We start from the raw sequence: 20,341 nt of genomic DNA, 5'->3' as shown, positions 1-20,341 counted from the left end.
TAACCATGCTTACATGGAAAACAGTGTAGCAGTTCAGATTTCATAGAGAAACTACAAAAACGTTAAAAAAATATTAAAAATATTTCTGGACCAAACATGTGAGAGATCAGCTCTCCAAACATTTTCACTCCTTCCAAGCAGCAAGAGGGTCCTGTGAATTAGGATGGTCTTGCTGGAGTGGTGGGGCAGATGTAAGCCTTTCTTTCTGAACTATTTTACTGCTCTACATAGTGGACTCCTGAGGACAGTGCCTAGATTACCCACTCCCGCCTCCAGATCTGCAGTCCGCATCTAAGTATTGGGCCGTGAGCTTGGATCTCCTTTGTCTTCACTAACTTAGCCTTTGTCCTGGTAGAAAAATTAAATCTTACATACTGCAACTGTTAGACTCTCTGATAATCTCTCTGAAACTGAATATTGAACAGTTTTAAGAAAGGTTTCAGACTTTTTGAGGTCAAGCATTACAGATATGACAGCTAGGTCATGTACTGTATGATTGTGCAAATTAGGAATATTTAAATACTGCCAACTGAACAGCACAAGCATTTATTTATTTTTTTTCATTTTCAGGGAGAGACACTTCTACCCAGCAACCTCCAGACCTTGCTCAGAACTTTCAGAAGCACTTAGGGCCCAATCCTATCCAACTTTCCAGCACTGTTGCAGCAGCAATGCAGCCCCGAGGTAAGGGAACAAATGTTCCCATACCTTGAGGAGGCCTCCAAGACTGCCTTCCGAACACAGGAAGCAGTGCATACCCCATTGGCACAGCAGGACCGGCACTGGAAAATTGGATAGGATTGGGCCCTTAGTCATCAGGAAAGTGATCTAAAATAGGGTCCACAGAGAAAGAGTGAGTTACCCAGTGCCTAGACATAGCCAAATAGGCATTTTTAATTTCACTTCATTTGGCAAGCAGAGAGGTTAGCGGGCCAGGGAAATTGCCTCCGTCATAGTTTATTGGGTACAAATGCAAACCTTGCTTCGCAAAACAATTTCAGACATTGGTTTCATGTTCTGGTTTATGGCCAATTCTTAGCCATGGTTTAGGCATTCAGACATAACCTTGACCATCATTAAGGAGCACAAGCCACAGTTAGATCTACCTTTTCCTTTTGCTTTCCTCGTTAGTCCAGAGTAAAAAGCAATTCACTGTACAGCTCTGCTGTTTTGGTATCTTGTTTTGGGAAGAATGTAAGAAAAGCAACTCTTTCAGTGATTGAAGTGTTTAACTAGCTGTGTGCTCATGAGCTATGCTGCTGTTCAAAGACAGCCTGCTACCCAGGAGGTTTGTAATGCAACTGTCAGGCTTTTCGTCTAACAAGGAACTTTCTCTGGGGAGCAGGAAACAACAAAGTTACCCCTTTGAATTTGCCGAGAAAAGCAGATAGGCATGATTATCATTCGCAGCTGTATTTGTAATGCAGGCTCTAGGTGTTTTGAAGAAAAGATGTCTCCCTATCTTTCTCCCACCCTGTGCTTTTGTCATTCAGGCAAGTAGCTATGCCATGAATATGATCAGGGCATAGTACAGCACTATGTACAGTACAATAGGTAGTGTTTGAATCCCAAGGCCATTATAGGGATTGACTTTTCTGTTGCATCCATTTTGACCCTTTGCCTAAAAGTGTTGGTGCAATGTGGTTGGGATTGGTTGTTTTTCTCCTTCACTAATTAGATGTTGCGTTTTCAGCAGATACAACGATCAATTGACACAACCCCATATTGTGTCTCTCTCACCACAACCGACCCTTCCAGTACCCTATGAATCAAATGATCGGTTTGCACACACGCATATGCCCCCATCAGAATTATATGAGAGGAAGGGGAATGGCTGCTTTTGAATCTGTTAATTTCAATAGGAAGATCTACTTACCCAAGGTCTGTTGATTTAGGGCCAGTTTACACAATCATCAGAATCATCTGTTTAAAGGTTTTCCTGGACTGCTCGACTTCAGGATTGTGATGAATGCCCTATTTCACCCTGCTCTGCCTAGTTTTCTTCATTTTTGGACAAAACTTCTGGGTAACTCCCCAGAAGCTCCTCTGTGAATTTAGCAGCTAGCAATGACTGCAACATCCTCCTATAGTAGCTTTTGCCCTTTGAAATGCTGTTGGCCACCAGCCACATGTATATGTAGTTTGGAAAAATTCTTACCTGTGGAGAGTAGCTAGTCTGCCCAGAGATGGGATGGGCCTGTCCTGCCAATTGGGCAGCAAATGTGATAGGTAAAAGGGGAGGGTTGGAGAAGCCAGGTGGGTTCAATTTCTCCAGTCAGGTAACCTGATGACATAATCAAACCAAGCTACTCTAAGCTCAAGCACAGAGAAATTCTAGTATGTTTTTCTGCTGTGAAAACTTCCATGCTGGGGCACAAATGACACCCACTTACTCTCCAGTAAGGGCAGAGACTGAGGATTTCTGAGACACAAAGTAAGCTGGTAGCCATAGAGATGATAGCCAGATGCCTTAAGGAACTCATTTTGCTTTTTTTGCTCTTTTCCTCCAAGCCAAGCTGCCAACTCATTGGGTTAACAATGCAAAGTTGGAGGGGTGGTGGTCCTATGGGCTTTGTTTTTGAGAAGCATTCTAGCTCCATCTGCTAGGCAGTACTGATTACTGTATCCATTTGATCACATTTGTGTTTTCCAGCTTAGGTATTTTCCATCAGCCTGCTTGTATTTTTTCTACTCAGCCCCCTGTTTTGTTTAATTTCTTTTGGACTTTTAATGAACTAATTTTGACTTTTTGCCTGCCTGTTCCATATTTCTAGGCAATTCAGTGAGTTGTCATGTCTGATCTCTTGCAGATGCTACTGTGGTTTTGATTTGGAATAAGAACCCTTGGAGTTCAATACTCTCCTTGGAGGTCCCTCTATGCCTTGTTTTTGTAGCCTGGGATGATGGCAAAGAATAAAAACTACAATCCCCTTCAGCTGCTGGTCCCATAAAAAGGAAAAGAAAGGAGTTTTGATGGGCTTTGCACAACTTGAGGCCTGGGTTACTTTTGGTGTTGAGGGGGGGGGGGCAGCCTTCCCAAAGAACCTAGAGTATCAACAGGGCTTAAAGGAATCTGTCAGGACTGTACTTGGCAATGACAATTCTGTAGGGCTCAGAACTTGAGTATTGGAAATGCAAGTAGGAGGAGTCAGAATGATGAGCATTTTTGTATGGGCAGCTTAAATCCATGTTCCTGAACTTCTGTCCCTATTCAGATAGATTTAATTTGCCTTTTCAAATTCAGTGGTCAAGGAAGTCTTGGTTGGGGAAACTTTTCTTGCCTGACATGCTTCTTGTTAACGCAATAGACACAACCGATGAAAGAATGTAAAATAGCTTTAACACAGTGCCTGCTATGGCTGGGTCTGACATTCCACAACCGCTGATCCTGCTTGCTGCTGTTTGATCTGGAAGGAGACTTGCACTGCAATCCTATGCACAGTGACCTGGGTGTAAAACCCATTGACTATAATGGGACTTACTTCTGAGTAGATAGGTAAAGGACAATTACACTGCAGCTTGAGAACGCATATTCCTCTAGGTCAGTCACCCCCTTCCCCCTCTTGTTTGAATTCAACCACTCTAAGAGAAACATTACATTTGTAAATGCATAGCATGCTGGCTGGGCCCTGTGTGTCCATGGCACTTGACAAAGCATGAGAAGATAAAGCTCTGATTCTTTACCACCTGGTGACTTGTATGAACTGAGTGATGATTACTACTCGGCAGCCCAGAGGCTCCCACAATGGGTGACAACAGTTTAGCACAATGAAGCAAAACAAAGATCACCTGATTACTGAAAAGAAATCCCAAGGAGAGAGACCAGCCAACAAGACCAGCATAAGACAAAGCTGCAGTCTAAAATATAGAAAAGGCAGGTGAGCCTCACTGAAGGAGGACATTCCAACACATTCTAGGGTGCCACCCCTAAGAAGGCCATCTCCCCATCCTTACCCACTTCCAAAGGAAGGGGGAGACAGAGTAGGAGTTCAGTATGTTGAAAGATGTATTTGAGTTGGTATCGGGTAATAGGAAAGTTCTACCTGTGATGACAGAACAATAAGATACTGTTTACACAAGCAAATCACTGCCTGGTGATGTTGCAGGTGCTAAGTAATGAGTGTGAGCAAGTGGTAAATGACGACGTGTGCTTCACCTTTGCTTGCTAGCAGCAGATGTGTGTACCCAAGCGGGCCAAGAAAGCAAAGAGGCAGATTGATCCTCGCAGTTGTTAGGATGAGAAATTTGCTTCAACACACGCACGAAAGAGGGAAGGCAGGACTTTCAGCCAGGTTAATTTATTTAATATATTCCTACCCCGCCTTTCCCCCACATCAGTGGGTGTCCAAGGCGGCTTACAAAGTACCAAAAATAAAAGCAAGTGTAAAACATCATTAAAATGACAAATATACCACTCAGAAAGTTTACATTGAAACACAAATTCAGAAGTCCACAGCATAAATCATTCCTCATCTCAAGATCATATGGTGTTTTTGCACCTGCACTGAATGGCATCTGTTGCGCTTGTATTTCTGTGCCCCTGCTGTTAGGCAAAGGAAATCTAACCCAGACTGCCTGATGCCCCTTCCTCCTTAGGACTTCTTCCCTGGCTTTCTAATGTCAAGATGGACCCCAGGAGCCCACCCCCCTCCATGTTAATTTTAGTCTGCTAATAACAGCTCAGTAGCACCTTACTGATGGTGATTGTTAGATTGAGACTGAATCATTAGGGTCTCTTGAGCTTTTCTGAAAAGGCATGTTTTACAGACTTAATGAATGCCATGAACTCAAATGGAAATTGCCAAATTGCTCTTAATGAAACCTCCTCTAACTTCACACTGTAATGTAATTGCTTTTAATTGCTAATTTTCTTCTGTGCCTGGCGCAATCAGGGAGCCTTTGTGTGTGTGTGTGTGTGTGTGTGTGTGTGTGTGTGTGTGTTTTCCTGGCCTTCCTTGCTTGCTGTAAAAGGAGGGAAAAAAATTAGGGTCCAATCCTATCCAGCTTTCCAGCACCAATGCAGCCTCAAGGTAAGGGAACAAACATTGCCTTATCTTGAGGTGGTCTCCATAACTGCCCTCCCACCACAGCACACCCCATTGGCAATGGCTCATCAGTAATGGAAAGTTGAATAGGATTGATCCTTTAGACACATTTGTTTGGAGTGCAAAGACCTGGGTTTTAACCCACATTTTATTTCCTTTGCCATGTTTAATTTTCTTTGCTCTTAAAAAAAAAAATTATTTAAAAATTATTTATGAAATATAAAAGAAATCAACAGTAGAAAAAGGAAGAGATCAAAGCAACTGAACCAAAATGTCACCCCAAAAGTCCTCAAGGTCAGGAACTAATAATTGATACCAATTTTGTTTCAAACTGAATATTAAACCATTTACAATTGACAAGTAATGATAAATTGCGATGCTTAAGAAAATTAAACCGCTTCTAACACCCTCTACGGACATTATCATGAGGGTTACAGTGATTCTAATGAATCAGGAGGGGATTCCACTGTTATAATACTAACTCTTTACACCATGTCCTTCCCAAAACTGTCTGTAGCAGGTAATCTTTTACATAATCACTCTATGCTACCCTCTCGTGTTCAAGAACCGGATTAGATTGCTGTTTCCAGCTTTGAGCAATTCTCAGTGTAGCAACAATTAGCATGTTGCTGATCACATTACAGTAGAATTTTTCCTCATTACATATGGAAAACTTTGTACTTGTGTCAACAGCAAGGTGATTGGATCTAAGGGTAAGTACACACTTGTTATCTCTTTTATACAGACACTAACATGCTTCCAGTATTGGAATTTTACTGGACATGACCACCATATATACTTGAGTCTGTTCTAAACCTCGTACAACATCAACAAGCTGCATTTCTTTCACCACAGATCTTGTTCAAATCAAACAGGTGGTGTCAAGTACCAATGGTATATAAGCTTACAGATATAGGTATAGATATATAAAGAAATTATATACCAATATTGATCAAAAATAGATCTCTCAAACATTATTTAAAGATTTTTCTTCAACTCTTTCATACGAATGTTGTGGGCCTTGTTCCTATTATCCAAATCCTCTATATTATCATACAGACTGAAACGTTAACTAACCAAATCCTTTCCCAAGACATTAAAAGCTTCAATTATCTTTTTCTCCCATTTCTCTTTGCTTTTTCTTTGCTACATTCACCCCATCTTTTTTTTTTTTTTGATTGCCCTCCACAGTTTGGATGCTAATACTTTTTCTCCTACTTTTGTTCTTTTTTTTCCCAATTGTTGTCAGCCTCTCCTCTTTCTGATCCTGTAGTATAAGTTCAATTCTTTAAAAATTCCTTAATCAAGAATAGCTATATATCATCAAGATTCACTTCACTGAATTCTTGAGTCCCCTGAGCTCCTGCCATCAGCTTTCTTGTCTGTCTGGTTATAATGCAAAACGTGCAACTAAAAATGTGCAGAATGTCTGTCGGCTTGGTCTCTTCTTCCTTTATCCTTCCCTTTATTTGTGTTGGGTCCACCAGAGTCCTTGCATAGTCAGTTAATTCATTTGAGTCAAATATACAATTGGGTAGTCTATCAGTTAGCCAGATAATTCATTTCATAGTTAACTATGAATCAGTTCAGTTTAGATCATACTGCACCCGGATTCTTGCAATAAAGTTTAAAACATTGTAATTATCACAGTATACTCAGTGAGTCATTATTTGATTTGCATTCTTTAGTAGGAACATCTAATCAAACTCATTCTTAAAGAATCACAAAGTATGGTAAAGAAAGTCAAATATAAACTTCAGCTTCAAAAAGAATCTTGGCCTCTCTTTGAGACACACATAAAGGAAAATCAGTAGGCACTGGGATATACTGTCCATACCATAGCAAGAGGGGTTAGAAGTCAAATCCTTTGCAGAGCTGTTAAGAGCAGAGGAACTAGGCCTCGCTGAACAGCCTTATTAGGCCTGTGCTCTTAGTGTGATCCACAACCTGCTTGCTGACTGCACAGCTCCTGCCACAGGAAAGTGAGGTTTTATGGGCCACACTTAGAAGGTTTTATGGGTCACCCATAGGTTCCACGGTCCATGACATTTGACTATATTCTTACCCTTCACTCCCCTCCTCCAGGCAGGGCTGTTCAGAGCTGGCACTGGACATGGGGCAAGATGCCAAATTGCCCTTCCTATAGTATTCTGGACAGGGTTCTAAATAAACTGGGGTAATAGCAATGCATTGAAAATGGATTAAAGTTATAGTGGAAGTGCAACCAGTTGTAGACTGAAATTGAGGTACCCAAATTTATTTTGTAATTTGTTTTGAGTGGTTTAATTTGTTTTGTCATGGGCCCTTTGGAAGTCTGGGTCACAGGGTTCCCCCCACCGGCTGGCCTCCAGGAGAGAATGAATGGGATCCCACCACAATCTGGTCTGGTGGTGGTGCTGGAAATCCCTGCTACTGTCTCAAGGAGCTAGGTGGAAACCACTCCATGCCATTTATATCCCATGCAGCACCCATTTCTTCTGCCTCTGACAGTGAGATGGGTGTGAAAACATTGTTTCATTGTTTCATTGTTGTGTGTGCTCAAATACTGTATCTCTTTTTTTGTATGTCTCAGGGGATGGAGGAATGTTCCATCTTCTCTGTATAATATTCAAGCCAGAGAATCTAAAGAGAATCTAATCTCTTCAGATACCCGCCTGGCAGATCAGCCTCTATCTTCAGTCAGGAAGGTATCTCCTCTTTTTCCTGCTGGTGCCCCCTACTGGTAAGCAGAAGATTGCAGAGGGGGGAAAGGCAGTATAGAACTGTTTTCCAAGGGCCAACAGTTCCATTCCACAGCTCCCCAGCAATTCTTCATGACTTGGCTATAAATGCTGCCTGGTCAGGATTTGCCTGAATGGCAGCCTGATACTGGCCTTGCTTGAATGGTTCTCAAGCCTAGCTCCCGGTTTGTCTGTAGGTCTTCCAATATCTCCCCTTCCACTTGGCCGGTTTTCTTATTTACTTGCCTGCCCTTTTGCTTGTGTCCCCATCTTTGGAAAGACTTCTTGGTTAGACCCTGGCTTGAAATTGACATGTCCTCCTGTGCCAGGACTCCATCCAGCTCTGCACTCCTGTGGTGGTTTGCCCTTTGGCGCCTTGCATGTTTGGCTGCCATACAACCCAGTGACACTCCTTCCTCTTTTCACAGGGTGAATGTAACAAATGCACCAGGAGACAGAGTCCCTGTTTATAGGAAGACATAATCTCCCAGACACTGGAACGCAGCCTGTTTTTCTTGTGTCAAAAACAATGTGTTAGAAGCTTGGCTTTTTTTGGAATGAATGTTACTTTACTAATATCTCTCTGGGTTGCCTTAAAACAGAAATGAGTGGCAAATTTCAGTCGTCAGCCATATAGTCAAGGAACTGTGATTGCTGCCAATTGCTGAAAATCTGTATACAATCTAGTCCCTAGATTCTGTCCTGCCACAGCGTAACTGTGGAAGGGAACCTTATATATGTGTGTGTGGACACGATGCAAGCAGCTAACTTTATTTATGTAAGCTGCCTTGAGCCTCCTGTGAGGATAGGAAGGCGGGATATAATTTCCCCCCAAATAAATAAAAAATAAACAATTCTACAGCTGAAAATGAGACTAAACATTCCCTTTCCCTAAACTGGGTTCACCAAGAATAGGATGCAGGCATAGCTGCCCCCCCCCCAGTAAATTCCTTCTTTCTTCTACATGGCAGCCATTCCTTAGGGACAACCTGGAGCACAACTGAGCAGAACATTGTAATGAGGGCCAAACCTGCCTGTCACCTCTGATGTGGACTAGGAGGGGGGTCACTGTCAGTGGAGTTCAGGCTAATTAGCAGTGTTGAACCTTCCTCCGAGGGCTCTCCACGCACGTCCCAGCTGCCATAACTAGCATGCGCCATGCTCATCATAGGAAATAAAAGGCAGTTACTGTGAGAGGCTGCAACCACAGCTGCTAATATTCTTTCAGCTACAGGCGTTTCTATAATGTATGAAACCATCATGGACTGCTGAAAACGGAGTTTGGATAGTTGGCCAATAACGAGGAGGTTTGGCGTGCAGTGAATTGATGCGTTGCTGTGAATACGATGAAAGAAGGTATAAAATAGAGGTGCCGGGATAAGAATAAAGAGGGGTTATGAATGGGGAGTTGAGCGAAGCAGGCAGGGAATGAGATCCATGTGAGAGGTACTGATTGAAAGGGAGCTCCAACACCACTGCCGATTTCTTGTGATGCTGTCCAAGCTGCCAATTGCTTCCTCTGAGTCAGCGCTTAGTCACTCCTCGTTAGGGAGCCCTTGCTGGGATTTCAGCTTTTTTTTTTTTTTTTTTTTTTTTTTTTTGCTGTTTTCCCATCAGTAACTGCCCTGTGGCCCAGATTTTTTGATTAATGGTGTGAGAACTGGGGGAAAAAAATGTTAATTCTCCTCTTCTGTTTCATACAACCTGGATAGGTTAGTTTGCTTGAAAACAGACTGGATGCAATGCTTGAATGTCCTTTGTGCAAAATGTTGCCTTTTAAAGGGTTCAGCCAGTAACAGAAGCTGGTGAGAGCCGAACAGCACGGCTGCAATATGAGATGGATTCGCATGAACATACAGTGGAATAGCAGGTGATTCCCTGTTGCAAAGGGAGGACTTTGGTGGGACCAATGATGTGGCTTCTTCCCCCGTGAACATGCATCTGACGTATGCTCCTGGAATGATGTGGGGTTGCACCATAGCTGTGGGTACCCCCAAAGTGTGCATGCCAAGGGACAGAGCAGTTGAGAACTGGCAGGCCTTTATGTAAGATTGCTTGTAAGGATATGGAGTGGCCTTGCAGAAAGATGAACCATTGGTCCATCTTGCCCCGTTCTGGCCATAGCGCAGTGTACAAAGGAGGCGGGAATGAACAGCTATGGCAGTGGTTCCCAAACCGTGAGCTGTGGCTCCCTGGGGAGTCGCAGAACCCAGCCAAGGGAGCTGTGGAATCCTTGAGAAAAACCTTCCACCCTATGCAATGGATAGGATTTGAAACTCTAATGGGGAGCCACAACCAAAGACCCAATAGGTCAAGAGAGCCACCAATCAAAACAGTTTGGGAACCTCTGAGCTATGGAGTACTAAAACGTAGGATGCTGAGATAAAACCTAACGGGTGTTCTTGTACAGCCTATGTCCACTTACTGCTGTAGGGGTCAGGCAGAGTCTTTCCCCAGTGACTGTTTCTTATGAAGGCACCAGGGCCTGCACCTTGGCTCTTGCCAATCTGATTTGTTGTGCACCTGTGGCTCAGTTCTCCCCTCTTCTTGTGTAGTGACTTGTACACCTCACCTGTTTAGATAAGAAGGCAGACAAAAATCCAGCCAAATATAGCTGGCAAATCAGAAGCAAGTCTGGGTTTTGCAAGTGGCCTAAGATCAAGCAGCCTTGGGCGGCTTAAGAGCTGCATGTAGTTTTTCTTTGGGGGATGGGGAATTTGTGCTGCTTTAAGGAGTAGCACTGCTTGCTCCCTCCTGCTCAACTGGTGTAAGAAGACATTGCAAGAACACCATAGCTCTGTGCAGGTACTGTGGACACTGGTGGTGGTGATGGGCAGCTTCCAGGGCTAGAACTTTGGTGGGTTGCACTGGCAAGTGCCCCCACACCCATTTTCTTTGTAACCTTTCCTCCTCGTTGGTCTTCTCAGGGTCAGGAGAATGCCTGCCTCTTCTGACAAAGGTCAACCCCATGGGAATGGGAGGGGCAGAGCTATGGAGCACATTGGTGGTGGGAGAGGGGGTGGATGTTGCATTCATGAAGGCCCTGTGACTGTGGAGAACTTGCAAGGTCACTGAACATCCAAAAAAGGCCCAGAAGTTGTCAGTAATCTGTCGTGTGAAGGAAACGGATTCCTTATATCAGAAATCTTGATACTGATTACCAGAGCTTCTGAGAGGGGCCCGGGGTCAAAAAAGGGGTCCCAGAAGCCAAATTCACATTTGAAAAGAAAAGAGAAGGAGCCCAGAAGAAATTTTGTACTCCCTGATATAATTCCTCTCATTGGCTCTACCAATTACTGATCCCGTGAAATGTTCTAAAAGTTTGTATTAAAACATTATAAATCCTGGCTTCCTTGCTGAAACAGCCAAAGGCTGTTGAAACAACATGAGCTGGCAAAAATAAATCACAGCAACATGCCTGACCAAAAAGTTTCTACCTGTTCAGTGAAAGGGGAAGTGGGGTATAATACTAAACAAGAGGGCTGCTTCCCTGCAAAAGAAATCTTAATTGATGTAATCACATGAGTAAAAACTGGTTAATAGATTAACAGTGCAATCCTCTGCAAGTGTACGCCGAAGGAAGTCCTACTGTATTCAGTGGGGCTTACTTCCATGAAAGTGTGTATAGCAGTGGTTCTCACACATTTAGGACCTGGACCCACTTTGTAGAATAAGAGTCTGTCAGGACCCACTGGAAGTGATGTCAGGACAGGAAGTGATATCATCAAGCAGAATATTTTTAACAATCCTAGACTGCAATCCTACCCACACTGACCCAGGGGTAAGTCCCATTGACTATCATTGTTAAAAGAATATACATAGTGACTTGTTAAAAGTACAGATCTGTAACATTTCCCCAAATGTAGCATCAAGTCTGATCTATTAAAAATAAAATATTGAAAGAATGGGGACCCACCTGAAATTGGCTCTCAACCCACCTTGTGGGTCCTGACCCACAGTTTGAGAAACACTGGTGTAAAGGCTTGAAACAATTTCTGAAGGGAAAAATAACACTGCTTTTGGATGCTGTCTGTACATGTTGCAGCAGGGTTGGAAGAGCAGACCTAATATGGCATCTGCCACCCATACGTTTGGTAGCTGAAAGCAATTCAACAATTCGATTAAAAAAAAATTAACTGCTGGCTGATTAATTAGGGACATTAAGAACATAAGAACAGCCCCACTGGATCAGGCCATAGGCCCATCTAGTCCAGCTTCCTGTATCTCACAGCGGCCCACCAAATGCCCCAGGGAGCACACCAGATAACAAGAGACCTCATCCTGGTGCCCTCCCTTGCATCTGGCATTCTGACATAGCCCATTTCTAAAATCAGGAGGTTGCGCATACACATCATGGCTTGTACCCCATAATGGATTTTTCCTCCAGAAACTTGTCCAATCCCCTTTTAAAGGCGTTCAGGCTAGACGCCATCACCACATCCTGTGGCAAGGAGTTCCACAGATCAACCACACGCTGAGTAAATAAATATTTTCTTTTGTCTGTCCTAACTCTCCCAACACTCAATTTTAGTGGATATCCCCTGGTTCTGGTATTATGTGAGAGTGTAAAGAGCATCTCCCTATCCACTCTGTCCATCCCCTGCATAATTTTGTATGTCTCAATCATGTCCCCCCTCAGGTGTCTCTTTTCTAGGCTGAAGAGGCCCAAACGCCGTAGCCTTTCCTCATAAGCAAGGTGCCCCAGCCCCGTAATCATCTTAGTCACTCTCTTTTGCACCTTTTCCATTTCCACTATGTCTTTTTTGAGATGCAGTGACCAGAACTGGACACAATACTCCAGGTGTGGCCTTACCATAGATTTGTACAACGGCATTATAATATTAGCCGTTTTGTTCTCAATACCCTTCCTAATGATCCCAAGCATAGAATTGGCCTTCTTCACTGCCGCCGCACATTGGGTCGACGCTTTCATTGACCTGTCCACCCCCCCCCAAATCTCTCTCCCGATCTGTCACAGATCGCGACATTGTTTTAATTATAAGGAACTGATTCATAAACTAAATGTTGTAGCTCTCCTAAAAATACAATAAGAACATAAGAACAGCCCCACTGGATCAGGCCATAGGCCCATCTAGTCCAGCTTCCTGTATCTCACAGCGGCCCACCAAATGCCCCGGGTTGCACACCAGACAACAAGAGACCTCATCCTGGTGCCCTCCCTTGCATCTGGCATTCTGACATAGCCCATTTCAAAAATCAGGAGGTTGCGCATACACATCATGGCTTGTACCCCATAATGGATTTTTCTTCCAGAAACTTGTCCAAACCCCTTTTAAAGGCGTCTAGGCTAGACGCCAGCACCACATCCTGTGGCAAGGAGTTCCACAGACCGACCACACGCTGAGTAAAGAAATATTTTCTTTTGTCTGTCCTAACCCGCCCAACACTCAATTTTAGTGGATGTCCCCTGGTTCTGGTATTATGTGAGAGTGTAAAGAGCATCTCCTTATCCACTCTGTCCATCCCCTGCATAATTTTGTATGTCTCAATCATGTCCCCCCTCAGGCGTCTCTTTTCTAGGCTGAAGAGGCCCAAACGCCGTAGCCTTTCCTCATAAGGAAGGTGCCCCAGCCCCGTAATCATCTTAGTCGCTCTCTTTTGCACCTTTTCCATTTCCACTATGTCTTTTTTGAGATGCGGCGACCAGAACTGGACACAATACTCCAGGTGTGGCCTTACCATAGATTTGTACAACAGTATTATGATATTAGCTGTTTTGTTCTCAATACCTTTTCTAATGATCCCAAGCATAGAATTGGCCTTCTTCACTGCCGCCGCACATTGGGTCGACACTTTCATCGACCTGTCCACCACCACCCCAAGATCTCTCTCCTGATCTGTCACAGACAGCTCAGAACCCATCAGCCTATATCTAAAGTTTTGATTTTTTGCCCCAATGTGCATGACTTTACACTTACTGACATTGAAGCGCATCTGCCATTTTGCTGCCCATTCTGCCAGTCTGGAGAGATCCTTCTGGAGCTCCTCACAATCACTTCTGGTCTTTACCACTCGGAAAAGTTTGGTGTCGTCTGCAAACTTAGCCACTTCACTGCTCAACCCTGTCTCCAGGTCATTTATGAAGAGGTTGAAAAGCACACCGCTTTTCACCTCTCTCCATTGTGAAAATTGCCCATTGACACCCACTCTCTGCTTCCTGGCCTCCAACCAGTTCTCAATCCACGAGAGGACCTGTCCTCTAATTCCCTGACTGTGGAGTTTTTTCAGTAGCCTTTGGTGAGGGACCGTGTCAAACGCCTTCTGAAAGTCCAGATATATAATGTCCACGGGTTCTCCCGCATCCACATGCCTGTTGACCTTTTCAAAGAATTCTATAAGGTTTGTGAGGCAAGACTTACCCTTACAGAAGCCATGCTGACTCTCCCTCAGCAAGGCCTGTTCGTCTATGTGTTTTGAGATCCTATCTTTGATGAGGCATTCCACCATCTTACCTAGTATGGATGTTAGGCTGACCGGCCTATAGTTTCCCGTTTCCCCCCTCTTTCCCTTTTTAAAAATAGGGAAACAATTGTACAATTAACAATTGTCACATAAAGGCCAGTGACATTTGTCTAAAGAAAAAAAAAATGTGATGGAGAAGAGCCTGTGTTCGTTGGGTGTAGTGGAAGATGGTGTTTGAATTATGGGGTGGTGGAGGGATTGCTGCTTCTCATTTCATGATAGTTCCTTGGCTACTATATTTAGAAGGCAACGGAGGGGGCCATGATTTTGCTAAAATGGAGGGGAATCAGGGTGGGGCTGGTGGATCTTGTAGGAAAATGCATAGAATATTAGGCTTTTAGAGACATGGCAACAAGTGCAGGCACACCTATGTTGGCATCTGGACACATCTAGAAGCCTCTGCCTTGTTCTCGTTAAGTAGAAGCCGCAGACTTCTGACTCATTGTTTAGTATTGTAAACAAGATAAGAGAATGGAAAACCCCAGCCTGATGTGTATTGTTTGAGAGGGAATAAAAGCCAGAGAAGACTGAATCCCAGCGGCCTTCCTTCTGCATCTCGCTTCTATACATGTCTGTCGTTTTATTCATTGCTCTAACGCCTTGCTGCTCGAGTTCTAACTTTCAAACCCTCAGAGTGCTTCTGCTTTTAGCACTCTCCCATCAGGCACCAAGGTTCTAAGCCCTGGGTGCTTCCCAAGTAGCATTGCACTGCTACAGATCTCATGAAGATTCCCATACTTCCCCCCCACACACACAATTTTGAGTGCTGCTGGTGGTGGCAAAAGTGGAGGAGCCTCTAGAATAGCTGTGAAGTTTCAACCCAAAGGAAGGAGCTGAAGCAAAGTAGGAGTGCTGGAGATAGAGTACAGGTTCAAAGAGATAATGCTGGGAGTTCTTTCATTCAAGCAAGGACAAAGGTGAAAAGGCAGAGAGGCGTAACATTAAAGTAATGCTAAAGAGACAGGTCAAGACTGTCTCTTTGGCTTCTGCTAGTGTAAAAGCTCAGGAGGGAACTGCCGTGGATGGTTTTCAAGCTGTGAAAGTAGAAAATGGTTTCAGAAGGCACAGCCTTTGATTGTCAGCCTGCTGAGCACAAGCGGTCCCTGAGGAACTTGGGCATGTGCAAAGCAGTTGATGGTCATCCCCCTCGCACCCCCCCATCAAAGCTGGCTTGTCTGCTCAAGCAACCCAAGTGGTTGCCTAGGGAAGCATTATTATTTTTAGGGTTGCAAATCAAGCAGCATGCAGTCCCAGGCACATTGTCTAGGATCCCTTGTAATATTACAAAGGATCCTGGGTAGCTGTTGTAGGCTTGTATGTACTGTAGCTACATACAGACCAAGGGTTGGGTCTCAGCATTCCCTGAGATACTGCCAAGGTTGAGTTTGAGGTTTGAGGTTGAGCCTCTTGAAAGATAGTTTGGGAAGGCAAAACTTTCCCCGCCCTCAACACCTCGCCTGAGTGTCCTTGACATCTCATTCCAAAATAGCAGTGTTTGTGGTGCATGCAACAACCAAGATGAGTTCTTCATTTATCAGATCTTCCTGACTTTCTTTTGGTAACATAACCTACATTTATTTCTTTCGCAATGGAAACCACTCTGTGAGCTAGTCTTTGTTGAAAAGTGGTATATAAATGGTCTTAATAATGTTAGTGCATTATATAATGCATGAATTTTCTGTAAGGAAAAGAGAATCCTGTCCAAATTGAGAAATTAAATTAAGGGTTGTGGCTGGCTAATAAGAACAGCCCACTTGGGTTGTGAACCACGACTTACAATGTACAGTAATGTTTTCCAAAGTTTGTCCTCCACTGTACCACTTTGCATGATCCACCTTTTTTAAGTACTAACAGAGGTAACAGGTCATCACCAGCTGCTTCTGGATTGGGAGGCCAGATGCAATAAACATACACCAGCTCAGGGTGGATGGGAGGGCTTTTTCGAGCATGGAAAAGCATGCTTTGGAGTTCTGCCCACAGTGGCTTGTGACAAACAGCCTCCTACCGCTGTCTGTCATGTTGCATTCAGTGGTGGGCTTCCCATTCATTTGATGGAGTAAATGCCCCAGGTGCAGAGCCTTGCCCAGCTTTAGGACCCCACGGAAGCCTTTTGAGGCTCCCGACAGGGTCGGAAACTGCTTCCGGTTTTCCAGAAGCACAGTTTAAAGCATTGGGGAACTTTCAGAAGGCTTCCCTGATGTGTCTTGGAGTTGTGCGAGTCACCATGTGCTCCAGGTAAGTGGGGGGGGGGTGGATTTGCGTGCTGGGAGTGGCAGCATCCTGTGGGGGGCGCCATTGCAGATATTTGCCCCGGTGTGCGGGGCTGGGGAGGTCTGACACTGGTTGCATTGTTGGTCTTGCTGCCAGGCAGCAGGTGTCCAGGGATCCCATGCATACCACCAGACATGATCTCAAGAACCATTGGAGGTGTCTATACCACCGTTTGAGAAAGACGGAGGTAGAGGATCTACTCAAAATGGCTGGAAGCAATCACTGAACCATACCATGCATCTGCTCACAGACTTATTTCTACACATGGACCGTGCACTGATTCAGGGCAATTGGTTCTGCATGGGTCTGAGGCCCATGCAAAGCATAACTTCTGCACCACAGTGACAATTAAGGCTGGGTGTATGTGACTTCAAATAGCAAAAAGTGCACATCACACCAGTGACCAGGAGTCTCTAAAAATAATCATTCGGGGGGTGAGGGTGAAGCAAACATTTAATTTTTACAGTAGTGTGTGTGTGTGTGTGCGCACGCACTGTCCACTCTGTTCAGTGTTAATTGTCATGAGAACACTGCCACGCTCTCCCTATGCCAGAGATTAAAAATGAAACAGGATTGAATACCCCAAATCTAATTCTGAGGATCACTGTCTGAGCCTCGTACTCCAATATACACATAGCAAAAGTCTATACTTCTCCTTCTCTCTGCTCCATCAATTTGCTCTGCAATAGCCTTCCCCCCACTGATACAAAAGCCAGGATGGTGTTTTATTTTTTTAAGGTTATGCTTGAAAAATGAAACAGGAAACTGTCTCTGCAAGTTGTCATCGATGGTTCAAAGCACACCGAACCCTCAGCAGCTGCAATATGTGAAATGTTGAGCCGTGCACTGCCTGCCATCTTAAAAGTTCACATGTATGCATTCACCTACATATAAGCATTAGCAAAGAGATGCACCCACTCCCCACTTGAAGATTTAGCTATGAGATGATGCTGAATCTTATAGGATGACAACTTTGCACAAGCACAGCTTGGGACAAGGCACCTGCAAAGGCAAGTGGAGGGCGAGTGATTGACCAGGAACCACGTTCCAGAAAACAGGGACTGCCCTTGCTAAGCAGGGACAGCTGGAGTAAATTTTATTTTAAATTTCTTTTGAGAGATTGGATTTCCACCTTTTTCCTGAATGATCCAGGACCTGCAATTCTGCCTTCGAGCTCCCCTGCTCCTTCCAGTTGACTAGGTTGTACACAGGGTGGCTTATGGTAATAGACCATGTCAAGTGCTTTCCCCCGATGTTGCTCGCTGCACAGAACACTCATCAAGCAGAAAGGTCCCCATTAAATGGCACTTAATGTATCTCAAGAGCTTTGCCTCATTACCTACTTTAGGCAATGATACTAACAGTCTTAATGTTGTACCTCTCCCAGTCAAGATGCTGAACATTCGTTCTTGACAATTAAACCTCTTTCTATTTTAGAACCTGGCTCAGTAATCAGGCTATGGTTTTTAAGAATTAAAAATAAAATGAGGTCTTGGGACTGGTGTACAAGCTTTGGAATTACAAAACACTCTTGATCTAACAGGAAGGTGTTGCATGTTTGCAATTGATCAGAATTCCACTTGGCAGGATGACAAAGACAACCAGGCTCTACAACCAGCCACAACCAAAGGCGATCAGCTTCTACATATGCTATCATAAGTTACCACTTGATACACGGCTGTTGCATGCACAGGTATTATTTAGTATTGCTAGTTTGTTTCCCCTTTCTGCCTGAAGTAAAACAAAACTGGTGAACCTCTCAATAAATGTCAAATTATTTCGGTGTTTTAGGTCCGCTGCTGCTCATTGTGTGAACCAGTTCTAAGTTATTACACGAAAAGAGAAATTGACACAAATGTATCATAAGTTTCTAGCTCTTATCGTTTCACGGCTTAAAGAAATAGATGTCAGGATGTGCTGAAGTTTCAGAGGTGAGAGAGAAAACAGTCATTTTTAGATAGTAAGAGCCCAATCCTATGCATATCTTCTCAGAAGTCCCATTGTCATCAGTGAGGTTTGTTCCCAGGTAAGTGTGGATAGGATTGCAGCCTTAGTGTGCTTAATGGTTATGAAACTCCAGGATGATTTTTCCCATTATGAAATCAAAAGACCAAGACTCATACATGCCTGCCAGAATGAAGACTTGTGTCAACCCTGATCCTGCAAGTGATGTACAAATGTTGGTAAGGTAAAGCAGCCAAGGTCATTTGTGACCTTCTTTTGATGCATTCAGCAAGGTGTGGTGCTAAAATAGCATGGTGGAGAACTGGTGCAAGTTCCTTCCCCTCACCAAACAGCCTCCTTCATGAACAGAACCTGCTATGTGAACAGCTGATTACATGAATAATGTGATTATTCCATCTCAAAAAAGTGGACAAAGGTGATGTAACCCTAGTCTCTAACTTTGATAATTTTGGCAGTGACTTGGTCTACTCTGGGCGCCTTTCCATTCAATGACCTTATAGCATTCACCATCAATTGTTGGCTCACCAATGAGGAATGGATTCTCAGGCGTTTTGTTGGGTGGTGGCTCTGGTGATGTTCCCTGGGGTGAGGTGTGCTTATATAGTTGTTGGAAAATTCTTTCCTTCACTGCAGGCGTTCACCGGGGGAGCTCAGGAAGGTATAATCTTCTTTCTTGATATTGTCATTGGTCGACTTAGTTTTACTATTCAGTCTCCTGATACAGAATCCGGTATTCATGCCTGGATGCTGCCTTTTCTAGGTTGGCTGCAACACTATTCCAATAGGCTTCCCATTCCACCTTCAACTTCTGTCTGACCTCTTTATTCAGTTTCCGGTATTGTCTGAAGTTGACATGTTTGGCTTGTTTCAGTTTGTCCAACCAATCCAGGCACTAGCCCTAAATCCACGGCTGTGTCTGACAGCAGACAGTTGAGCACAGAGGGGTAGCCCATTCTAGAATAGACTCTGATATCTGCTTTTCTTCTGCATCAACATCATCCAATTGTTCAAGTGTTGCAAATTGGTTGGATAGGGTGATCTGGAATTCTTGTCTGAGTTCTGGATTCCTCAGACATGCCCAGTTCAGTTTGACTGGTTGAGGGTGCCTTGCATTTTGCCAGTTGTGGTCACAGCTGGACCTTAGCACAAACAAGGTAGTGATCAGATCCACAGTTGAGGGAGACATTCTGCTGCAGTGGCTCCATGTCCTCCTGATGTGCATCTGGTGCTTGGAAGGCATCCCACTAGCATGGGAACAAGCCATCGTTGCACCAATCCTGAAGAAAGGTGATAGAGGGGAATGCAAGAACTACTGCGACATCAGACTCCCTTCAATCATTGGCAAGGTATTTATGAAGATAATACAATCCAGTCTGCAGAAACATCATGAACAGGCCAACTGAGAAAAGCAAGCAGGATTCAGGCCTCATCAGGACTGCATTGATCAAATATCCACCGTGTGTCAATTGATGGAGGAAAGATTCAGGTGTAGGAAGCTAACCGTCATCGTCTTCATCGACTTCAAATCAGAATTTGAGTGTGCTCACTGGCCTGCCCTGTGGAGGGCATTGGAGAATGTGCACGTTCAACTGAAGATCATCCAGCTTCTTCAAGTATCATACAGTGTCACAATGAGCAGTGTGCAGATTCAAAATAAACTATCCAAACAATTTTCCACCCAAACTGGAGTTTGCCTTTCCCCCTGCTTTTCAATATCGTGATTGATGCCATTATAGGGAAAACATCTGAGGACAAGTGTGGCATTCAGTACAACATAAACAACTTCCTGATTGACTTGATGTTTGCAGACACCTTATGTGGATAACACCACAGTTATGACCATAGATGGATCACAGA

The sequence above is a fragment of the Tiliqua scincoides genome, chromosome 2, assembly GCF_035046505.1.
Source record: "Tiliqua scincoides isolate rTilSci1 chromosome 2, rTilSci1.hap2, whole genome shotgun sequence".
NCBI classification, from domain to species: Eukaryota; Metazoa; Chordata; class Lepidosauria; order Squamata; family Scincidae; genus Tiliqua; species Tiliqua scincoides.
Note: the sequence above shows the minus strand (reverse complement) of the source record.